General features: G+C 40.9%; 1 non-coding gene across 1 annotated transcript; it reads right to left on the bottom strand.

The window, feature by feature from the left end:
• Positions 1–820: 820 nt before the first annotated feature.
• On the bottom strand, positions 821–1,036 carry LOC136307023 (small nucleolar RNA U3). Its single transcript, XR_010725748.1, has one exon. It is a non-coding gene; the product is annotated as a small nucleolar RNA U3 (small nucleolar RNA).
• Between the last annotated feature and the right edge of the window lie 10,466 nt (positions 1,037–11,502).

The following is an 11,502-nucleotide window of genomic DNA, read 5'->3' as shown; positions in this document are numbered from 1 at the left end:
GAAACTGGAGGCTATTACAGGATTTGAGAGCAATAAATAAGATTATGGAAATTATGGGTCCTCTCCAGCCAGGACTCCCTTCTCCTACTGCCATTCCATGGAATTTTTACTTTACTATTATTGATCTGAACAATTGCTTTTTTACTATTCTTTTAAGCTCTCATGATTGCAAGCATTTTACATTCAGTGTTTCTTTACATAATTTTCAGGCTCCCATGGAGCGAAACTAGTGGAGACTTTTGTGTCAAGGTATAGCTAACAGTCCTACCTTGTGCCAGAAATATGTTGCTCAAGCCATCTTTCCTGTACAAAGGCAGCACCCTAAGGCATACCTAATTCATTATGTGGATGATATTCTTATTGCTCATCCAGATAAAGACACTGTGCTGACCATTTTGCAACAATTAGAATATCTTTGAAAGAATAATCAGATGGATCATTTGCAAACTTTAAATCATTTCTAGAAATTGGTAGGAGACATTAATTGGCTTAGACCTTCCTTAAAATTAACTACAGGGGAACTAAAACTACTTTTTGACATTCTTAGAGAGTTCGGCTGAATCAACTTCCCCTCATTTGGAGTTAACCCTCAAGGACTTTTACCAGGACAACTTTGGCAAATGAATGTAGCTCCTATACCTTCATTTGGCAACAGTCCTTTGTCCATGTTATGATGGACACTTATTCTGGATTTATGATAGCCTCTGTCAGAACAGGTGAAGCTGCTGAGCATGTTATAGCTCATTGTTTGTATGAATTTTCTTTTATTTCTTTATTTCTTTATTTTTATTTTATTTATTTATTAATTTATTTATTTTTTACCACTCAGACTGCATCCTCTCCCTCTTACTCTCCCAAAAGAAGAGAAGAACGATCATTAATGGCAAGAGGCAGTTGCACAAGCACCACCAAGAGCCAGCTTCACACTCAGGAGAGAATACTGCAACTCCTCCTCATGGTTTCGAGTACTCTACACACGATCAGAGAAACTTCTCTAGTAACAAACTATAGAAATGATCCCTGAAAGTATAGTCTTTGTATGCATTTTCTATTTTAGGACTTCCTAAGACAATTAAAACTGATAATACTCCTACTTATGTAGGAAAAGCATTTAATACATTTTGTCAGTGTTTTGGAATTGACCTGAGGTCAAGTATTTCTTACAATCCTCAGTGTCAAGGCATTATAGAGCATGCCCATCAAACACTTAAAGGTCAGTTAGAAAAAATAAAAAAGGGAGAGTCATGCTCTGGAACTCCTGCAAATCTTCTTTATTTTGCTTTTTACCTTAAAATTTTTTTTTGAATGCTGATGTGCAGGACCATTCAGCAGTGCAGAGAATCTGCAATCCAGCAAGGAAAGCCTTCTCTGAGTGTGATGGAAGGACCCACTCACAGGGATATGGCAAGGGCCAGACCCTGTTCTCCTGTGGGGCCGAGGATATGTGTGTGTTTTTCCTAGGTCTGCTGAGGCTCCTTGGTGGGTTCCTGAACATTTGGTGAGACACCATGAGACAGCATGAGAGACTTCACAAGAGCAACTGTATAAGGCTTATTTTACTATACTCTAGTCCAGTGGTTCCCAACCTTTTTTGGGCCACGGACTGGCTTAATGTCAATATATTTTCATGGACTGACCTTTAGGGTGTGGTGGAGAAGTGCACAAAATAAAATTATGTGACTGGCGTAGAAACTGTGATATTTTAAATAGAATTGTCAAACTTATGAGACAAGCATCAAGAGTGAGTCTTAGACAGATGTAACAGAGGGAATCTGGTCATTTAAAAAAAATAAAACATCTTTCAGACTTAAATATAAATAAAATGGAAATAATATAAGTTATTTATTTTTTCTCTGCAGACCAGTACCAAATGGCCCACGGACCGGTACCAGTCTGCAGCCCAGGGGTTGGGAACCACTGCTCTAGTCCTTCTCTTTGTCAAACCTGTTCCATCTTCTTAGCACATTCCAAACCTCTTCCTCCTGCAAATTCCTACCTTCCTTCATTTGATCACACTGTCCGTTTCCAATCTGCTCAAACCCCTCAACAAGATCTTCTAAACATGGCTTTTAAGATCTATAATGACCAAGAGGAACAGGAAAAGACAGACAGAGCCCAAAGAGATCAGGCGAAATACCAGCTCTTGGCATATGCCCTTAAAGGTTTCCACACCCCTAAGGGGCCTCATAAGACTCCGTCAGTGCCCTAATTTAAGAGTGGAAAGGAAGGTCATTGGGCTAAAGCTTGCCTGGCTTCTTGGCCCCCACTAGGGCCATGCCCTTGCTGCAGGAAAAAAGGACACTGAAAGGTAGACTGCCCCCTCGCTCCTGCAAAGGAGCGTTCAGTTTTTTCCAGCTCTACCCCAGCCACCTCTGATCTAACCTTGCCCAGCCTGCTGGGACTTACTACTGAAGACTGAAGGTGCCCAGGGATGTTTGCCCCATCTCATGTCACTGTGGACAAACCTAGGTCAGTGGTTGGCAAACTCATTAGTCCACAGAGCCAAATATCAACAGTACAACAATTGAAATTTCTTTAGAGAGCCAAATTTTTTAAACTTAAACTGTAAGGTAGGTACATTGTTATTAACTTAATTAGGGTACTCCTAAGCTGGCTTTGCTAAAAATGTCCTCAATCTGATTGAGGTATGTTCGCTGAAGTCGACCCCTTCCAATTCTCCCATCCACACTCATCTTGTATACTTGTTTTATCTATTTCCTTTCATCATCCTTTCTATATGTCCAAACCATCTCAACATACCTTTCTCAATCCTCAACACTACATCTTCTTTCACTCCACAACACCCCCTAAAATTAACTTTAAAAACTTTACTTAAAGTTTTTGGTGTTTTTTTTTTTTTTGTATTTTTATGAAGTTGGAAATGGGGAGGCAGTCAGACAGACTCCTGCATGAGCCCGACCAGGATCCATCCAGCATGCCCACCAGGGGGTGATGCTCTGCCCATCTGGGGCATCGCTCTGCTGCAACCAGAGCCATTCTAGTGCCTGAGGCAGAGGCCACAGAGCCATCCTCAGCACCAGGGCCAACTTTGCTCCAATGGAGCCTTGGCTGTGGGAGGAGAAGAGAGAGACAGAGAAGAAAAAGAGGGGGAAGGGTGGAGAAGCAGATGGGCGCTTCTCCTGTGTGCCCTGGCCGGGAATCAAACCCGGGACTCCTGCACACTAGGCTGACGCTCTACTACTGAGCCAACCAGCCAGGGCCTACTTAAAGTTTTTTAATTTTAGGCATGATTTCAGGTTCTTATCAATAAGATGACTTCTCAATTTACTCTTGATAAGGTTCATGCTTGAAAATAATTGTTCACATAAATTTGTAGACCTTAATAAGAAAAGAACAGCAAACACTAGTTTTTTTAGCTGATTATATGAGTCAGGAATACTATTCCAGGTGTTAAAAATCAACATATCTTCCTTCTTCAAGTCTTTCAAAGCTGACCACTTGTGCTGTGAACTAAGTTCACATTTGTTTTTCTCCAATATTCCTATATCAGCACAAAGATGTTCAAATTTCGAGCTCCACAGTTCTGTTTTTTAAATCCAGCAATTAATTGCATTTCAAAGTTGCAAATGTCAATATTAAAGGGAGAAAAATTTAATTCTGTTACAGTAGCATTAAGAGGTTTTTTAACAAAGGCTAATGTCATTTTGCTGTTTCTGAATTCCTGAAACCTGTTGAGAAAAGTTTCCCTCATATTTAAGTGTTGTTTTGAAATAGCAAATGTCAATATCAGAAGTATTTTCTTGACAATGTTTCAACAGGCTTGGAAAGTGAATCAAAGTTTCTTTTTCAAAACCTTGAGCAAAAAGAGATAATTTGTTTTCTAATGAAATAACTTCTTCTAACATTGAAAAAAATGTTTTTCCCCCTGTAGTTTATGATTAAGCTGATTTAGATGAGACGTAACATCTACCATGAAATAAAATTTTTGGATCCACTGATTGTTCATTAATTTTGGATAGTGAACACCCTCTCAAGGAGAAATGCTTTAATTTTTGTTAATAAGGAAGTGAAACGTTTCAAAAGGTTTCCTCTTGATAACCAACGTACCTTGTATGCTGCAGAAGATCCATGTACTCACTCTCCATTTCAACTAAAAATTCTTTAAATTGGTGATGATTAAGAACTTTAGCTGTAATGGAGTTGATAATCTTAATCACCAATTCCATAACTTTGCAAATTTCTTCTGGAAATGTCTGCGCACAAAGCACTTCTTGATGAATGATGCAATGGTAAGTAAGTATCTCGTGATTAATTTTTTCTTTCAGAATAGCAACAAACCCGTTTCTTATTCTAGTCATACTTTTTGCTCAGTCTGTTGAAATTGAGACAACTTTATCAAGTGGAATATGATGTTTTTCCATGTACTCAATTATAGCATTTGCTATATCTTCTCCATGTGTTTGACCTTTGAGTGGCAATAATCCTAAAAGTTCTTCTTTAGAACCTGTAGATGAAATAAATCATACAAAAAGTGAAACTTGCACTGTATCATTTATGTCACAAGACTCATCAACTACTATTGATAAAGCTGAAACCAACTTAAGATCTTTGATTTGCTGATTGGTTATATTCAAAGACTGTTCTATCTTTCACTGTTTTAGCAGACAATGGTAACTCTTTAATTTTAGAATATCTGCTTTGTTCTTAAAATCCCAAAATAGCTCTTTGGATGCATTTATAAACCAACATTTTATGTATTCGCCATCTGTATTTGGTTTTCCTCTCTTAGCAATCTCTTGACTAACCACAAAACCTACAATATTAACATTGTTGGAAGATTGCATTCAGTTATTAAATACAGAACTTAATTTTTCTTGACTTCTGAAGTGCCTCAGCTGCTTTCTTCCTTGCATCACTGACAGAATATTTAGTACTAAATAACACGTGATTAGTTGTAAAGTGTCTCTCCAAATTTGATTTCTTGTTATGCGCCAGTTTTTTCTGACAAATAAGACTGGTCAGAAGGCCATTTAAGTTTTGAATAAATGCGAAAGTCTCGGTCCATTCAACTTTAAATTCACGGTTTTCATCTTCCATTTTTCTTTGCTGCTTCTTTGTAGCCATGTCAGACAGGGCACCTAAATTTTTTATTTTATTTTATAATAATAAAGCCACCAACACAAAATTATTATAATTCATAAACTGATGACAAAAATACTTGTAGGATTTGCAGCTGGTTGGAAAAATACAGGTAAATTTATGCTTCCAGTAGGTACTTTTGTCACCCGCGTGCGATTTGCGGATGTGACTGGCACTAACCACTGCACATGAAACAGCTGACTGACTGGCTCACTCAACTCCTGCCTAAATCGTGCGCATGCCTCCCCTGTGCTGTGTATTCCGCTGCCCACCTGCACCGTGTTTCCTGTCGTCCAACCGACCAACAACCCCATGCATACCTGTGTGCCCACACGTGGTATTTTGTGAAAGAGCCACACTCAAGGGACCAAAGAGCCACATGTGGCTTGCAAGCTGTGATTTGCTGACCACTGCATGGATCCACCGCCTTGTTTAAGACATAGTGTCTCCTTTACACACTCTTTTCTCTTCCTGCCTTGATGCCTCGTGTCTATTTTAGGCCGGGATCTACTCTCCAAATTCAGAGCCTCTTTCTCTCCTTTCACCTCCCTCCTTGGAATCGACCTTGTTGCTACTCTCGGCCAGCCAGATTTGCCCACTTCTTTTACAAATTTACCTCTACCACCCAGCATAGTGAATCCTAAGGTTCTCACCACCCCACAGCTACAAAACTCCAGGAAAAGGCCCCCTGGTTTTATCTCTCCAGGTTAAAGAAAAGAAAAGCTCAATCTCCACACATGCTTACAGATGGCCCTTCCAGTTAACCTGAATCATTGCCAGAAACTCAGAATTGACATTAGACTTGAGACAAAGGCTTGGTGTGCTAGAAGCAGTGGTCATGGGACTTAGAGGCTAGCTGTAGAGCAGGCATCCCCAAACTACGGCCCGTGGGCTGCATGCATCCACCCTGAGGCCATTTATCTGACCCCTGTCGCACTTCCGGAAGGGGAGCCTCTTTCATTGGTGGTCAGTGAGAGGAGCACTGTATGTGGCAGCCCTCCAACGGTCTGAAGGACAGTGAACTGGCCCCCTGTGTAAAAAGTTTGGGACCCCTGCTATGACAACAGTTCCAGTGCCATGCAGACTTTTTCTGGATGTATGTGACGCCTGCTCCTTGTGACAGTTCTCAGACTGAAATGGGGTTGGTTGCATATGCAGGGAATGTGGACCGGTGATGTGTCATCATGGACTTGGTGAACATATTAAGGACACTCAAAACAGCAAAGACTCTATTATAGATCCTGTTATATTGGCTAAGAATTTACTTAAAGGCTTTAATCCCTATAATGTATTAAGACACTTGTTTTGGTATCTGTTAACATTGGCTAATATTAATTTTCTGTTTATTCTGTATTTTTTCAATCTGCCTCTGAATTGGAATCTGGGAAATCAGATGAGTGCAAATCTCAGCACATGAGCTAAATTAAAAAAAAAAATTAAAAAGGGGCATTTGTGGGAGACAGGCTGTAAGCTGACAAGGTTCTTATAGCCTAGGGCTTAGTTTAAGACTAGCTCTTTCCAACCCTTTTTTTTCTTTTTTTTTGTATTTCTCCGAAGCTGGAAACGGGGAGAGACAGTCAGACAGACTCCCGCATGCGCCCGACCGGGATCCACTGGCACGCCCACCAGGGGGCGATGCTGTGCCCACCAGGGGCGATGCTCTGCCCCTCCCGGGCGTTGCTCTGCTGCGACCAGAGTGACTCCAGTGCCTGGGGCAGAGGCCAAGGAGCCATCCCCAGCGCCCGGGCCATCTTTGCTCCAATGGAGCCTCGGTTGCGGGAGGGGAAGAGAGAGACAGAGAGGAAGGAAAGGGGGAGGGGTGGAGAAGCAGATGGGCGCTTCTCCTGTGTGCCCTGGCCGGGAATCGAACCCGAGACCCCTGCATGCCAGGCCGACACTCTACCACTGAGCCAACCGGCCAGGGCCTCCAACCCTTTTTAAGACTAAGCTTTTCCCAACATCCTTGACCAGGGGTCCCCAAACAATGGCCTGTGGGCCACATACAACCCCCAGAGGCCATTTATTCACCCGCCGCACTTCCAGAAGGGGCACCTCTTTCATTGGTGGTCAGTGAGCATCTGCATCCTGTGCTCCTGGAGTACTGTATGTGGCGGCGCCACAAAGCGTGGCATTGCTCACATACAGTACTACTTCTGGTGATGTAGGATACATACATCATGGCTCGGGAAGCACGTAATATCACTTGTAACGGCTAGCAGTGACAAATATGGGACCAGACATTGACCATCTCATTAGCCAAAAGCAGGCCCATAGTTCCTATTGAAATACTGGTCAGTTTGTTGATTTAAATTTACTTGTTCTTTATTTTAAATATTGTATTTGTTCTCGTTTTGTTTTTTTCTGAAGTTGGAAACGGGGAGGCAGTCAGACAGACTCCCGCATGCGCCCGACCGGGATCCACCCGGCCTGCCCACCAGGGGGCAATGCTCTGCCCATCTGGGGCGTCACTCTGCTGCAACCAGAGCCACTGTAGCACCTGAGGCAGAGGCCACAGAGCCATCCTCAGCGCCCGGGCAAACCTTGCTCCAATGGAGCCTTGGCTGCGGGAGGGGAAGAGCGAGACAGAGAGGAATGAATGGGGGAGGGGTGGAGAAACAGATGGGCACTTCTCCTTTGTGCCCTGGCCGGGAATCGAACCTGGGACCCCTGCACGCCAGGCCGACGCTCTACCACTGAGCCAACCGGCCAGGGCACCTGTTTTGTTTTTTTTACTTTAAAAATAAGATAGTGCAGTGTGCATAGGGATTTGTTCATAGTGTTTTTTTTTATAGTCCAGCCCTCCAGCGGTCTGAGGGACAGTGAACTGGCCCCCTGTGTAAAAAGTTTGGGGACCTCTGCCCTTGACTGTTGCATGGTGGGGGGTGGTGCACTCTTATGAGAATTCTCCTATATGCCTCAGATGAATGACCTTGTATCAGAGACTTCCTTATTTGTAAATGTCTTAAAGGTTTTAATCTTCTACACTATATAATAAAACAGACCTGGGGCTCTCTCTCTCTGTTCTTGCCATCAGCTTGCAGAGGCCTCCTGATCCCATTCTTTTTCTCTTTGAGTCTGTTTCTTAATTCCATATGGTTCTCTCTCAGACCTGGAATCACTAGCTGTACTGGTTCGCAGCACCTAAGGAAGCTCTAAGCACCAGATAATTTCACAAAGCAATTTTGTTGGAAAAATGAATAAGAACAACCCAAATAAGGACAATTCATACCACCATAATTTTCTTTACTGAAATAAAAATTTTTTAAATGGAGAACCAAGAAAATTAAACCTATAAGGAAAGTTGTAGGTTATTTAAACATGGAGGAAAATCCATGTATCTATTATTATATATATGCACAGAGTTGTAGAGACTCATACTTCATTTGCTATAACAATAGAGAATAAAAATAAATTTCATCCAGATCCATTCTACTGAGACATTAGATGTTATTTATTAAAAATCTACATCATTGACCATATGAAATGACCCTCTCATAATTGGCCCATTTTCCAAGACCATACTGAATATGCTTTAAATTTTATATGACATAGTATATGTTAGCATAAATGTGTACTTTGGATCTATATTTCCCTATTCACCCAGTTATTTCAAGAGTTTTGTTTAATTGAAAATTAATTATCCTACAGGAAGGTCCCAAGACTCCTATACAGAAAATACTGCCTCATTTATTTTATTCTTTGTTTTGACCAATTAAAACTTCTGGAATCCATGAAAATTTTTCTACAATGAACTTAATTACTTGCATACTCTAGAAGCAAGGGCTATTTTGTTAACAATTGTTTAACTGTGATTTCACAACTATTTCATAAATAGTCACTGTCATTTTGTAACACTAATGCAGTTTTAATAACAAATGGTTGAACTGACATTGTTATCCCCTAATATCATAAAGCAAATAATTTTTTGAAGTAAAAACATTAACATAGTCCAGAAAGCAATTTGTAGTCTGAACAATTAAAGGGAAAGTGAGATTATAGAGACTTCATACTTCTCCAAAGCAATATATCCCAAAACAATGTGCTCTTACACAGTTTTGAGAATAATTTATGAGCAAAGGATGGACTATTTGTGCATGTCATCTCCTCAGGAGAAAAAGATTGTGTATCTTATTGTATATTGTTTAAGTATAAAACAAAATTAGTTATGTAGAAGAATTACAGAAATTAGCAGAGTCCCTAATGCTGAGATACTTCTAAAAAACATTTTTTTCTATTACCGTGAATTTTTTTTTTTTTGTATTTTTCCTGAAGCTGGAAACGGGGAGAGACAGTCAGACAGACTCCCGCATGCTCCCAACCGGGATCCACCCGGCACGCCCACCAGGGGGCGACGCTCTGCCCACCAGGGGGCGATGCTCTGCCCCTCCGGGGCGTCGCTCTGTTGCGACCAGAGCCACTCTAGCGCCTGGGGCAGAGGCCAAGGAGCCATCCCCAGCTCCCGGGCCATCTTTGCTCCAATGGAGCCTCGGCTGCGGGAGGGGAAGAGAGAGACAGAGAGGAAGGAGAGGGGGAGGGGTGGAGAGGCAGATGGATGCCTCTCCTGTGTGCCCTGGCCGGGAATCGAACCTGGGACCTCTGCACGCCAGGCCAACGCTCTACTATTGAGCCAACCAGCCAGGGCTACCATGAAGTTTGTAATCATATATTTAATTGTTCAACATGTCTGTAGATAAGATTTTTGTTGTTGATACTGAACCAGGAGATCAACTGATTTTTCTGAATTTTAACTTTAGCATCAAGGTAGAACCTGAGAATTGTGTTGGTACATTTATGGTATACAGAAAGAGTCACCTTTCATTATGATTATACTTTCTGTTTCTATATTATTATTTATACTTTATTTGTATCATAGTAACCAAATTGACAATATTTTATATTAACAATCAGCTTTTGCAGCACCTGACTGTTTAAGATGCTTTCACATTTCTATAATTCTATCATAATATTTATAAAATTTAAAGCATATTCGGTAAGAAATTACATAAACTATATAAACCAAGACCTTTAATTACACGCTAATGAGTTTAGCTTCTTTGAAGTCTTTCTGTTTTAACCAGGACCAAGGCTGTACTTGTGTTGAAAATAAAACCTCTACCAATAAGGAAAGATCGAGGTTTGCTAATATGGAACACAGATCTAGTTGCTTAAAAAGGAAAGTATGTAGGAAGAGACTATAATTTTCACTACTATCTTTGGGCTTGGAGAAATGCCCAGGTTAGTGGAAACAGGAACTTTGGAGAAAGACTAAATTTATCACATTGTAAGAAAGAAAATGGAAACTCTGATGGATAGCTTCATTAAAAACATAAGCTATGTAAATCTTCGAGAGTTAAAATAATAATGGCAGGATTTCTATTGATTTTTTTCCAAATTGAAATATTACTATTATTTCACCATGTAAGCTACTTTGAAAATAAGCAGCAGCACAGCTGTAATTACCGTCAAATTCATTATGAATTTGCTTCTGGGGCTAGTTTTTACGTACTCCCAGGAACCCAGTCTTGAAACCTTATTGTCTTCGCTAACCTTTACCTTTTCTTTCAAGTACAGCTTCTCTTGCATCCATCCTTTTTCTGTGTGCTATTTTGTGATGTCTTTGGTATTGCTTCTCATACTTTCCTGTATAATAAATCCCCTGAAGGTTTCATTAACATGCTGATTCTGACTTTACAGGTCTGGGGTGGGGCCTGAGAGTTTGCATTTGAACGTGTTCCCTGGTGAGGTTGCCCAGTGGCCCATATAAATAGAGTAGTTCCTAGGATACTGCAATAACCCTCTAAATGATTATCACTATATTGCTCTTTTTATAGCACTCTTTTCATTAAAAATCTTCCTTTGCTGGAAAAAGTTCAAGGATTTATCAAATCTGAATTTGGTAGATTTCAGTCATTTTGGGCAAAGTTAAGTCATTTGTCACCTTTCATAATTCTGAAATAACTTTCTAACTTTATCCTCCACCGTTCCCTTTTAAGAATGTTGAGTTTTCATCAAACCATTCAAATTTCCTTTATATTCAGAGCTTCTATTTCCACCCAAGAGGTAGTACCCTTCACCTCCCGAATGAACTCGAAAAGAAAAGAGAGATAAACAAGGAAACTGTGAGAATGCGAGTTGAGGAATAGGGGAAGAAAGATGTTTGGAATTCATGTGGAATGGTAGCTGTGGACAGGGACAGGAAGCAGCTGAGCCTAGAGGTAGGAGACTAAAATAAAAGCTTCTCCCTTCATTTCCCTAGGGATGATGCAATGCCAGATCCTGGGCCTGCTGCAACTCAAATTTAGGCTCAGGCTTGTCCAGCAAACCAAACAGGGTAATGTGGTTGCCTCATGCTTGTGGGAAGTTGACCTCAGGGATTTCCATACTTACCCCTTTCCAAGCCTT

Source organism: Saccopteryx bilineata, chromosome 5, assembly GCF_036850765.1.
Source record: "Saccopteryx bilineata isolate mSacBil1 chromosome 5, mSacBil1_pri_phased_curated, whole genome shotgun sequence".
In the NCBI taxonomy this organism is placed as follows: domain Eukaryota; kingdom Metazoa; phylum Chordata; class Mammalia; order Chiroptera; family Emballonuridae; genus Saccopteryx; species Saccopteryx bilineata.
This window is presented reverse-complemented; position numbering and strand designations above follow the sequence as displayed.